This window comes from Brassica oleracea, chromosome C3 (assembly GCF_000695525.1).
Source record: "Brassica oleracea var. oleracea cultivar TO1000 chromosome C3, BOL, whole genome shotgun sequence".
Classification (NCBI taxonomy): Eukaryota; Viridiplantae; Streptophyta; class Magnoliopsida; order Brassicales; family Brassicaceae; genus Brassica; species Brassica oleracea.
Genome location: NC_027750.1, coordinates 5,664,291 through 5,664,584, shown reverse-complemented (window position 1 = coordinate 5,664,584; position 294 = coordinate 5,664,291).

The following is a 294-nucleotide window of genomic DNA, read 5'->3' as shown; positions in this document are numbered from 1 at the left end:
CCCAAAACCCCAACCCCGAACCCCAAAACCCGAAACCCCAAACCCGAAACCCGAAACCCAAATCCCCATCTTTAATTTTCTACTTCATATATTCCAAACCCCCATCTTTAATTTTCTACTTCATATATCCCTAGAACCCCAAACCCGAAACCTAAAACCCGAAACCCCAAACCCCAAACCCCAAACCTGAAACCCGAAACCTGAAACCCCAAACCCCAAATCCCATATTCCATATTTCATATATTCCAAACCCCCATCTTTAATTTTCTACTTCATATATTCCAAACCCCATAT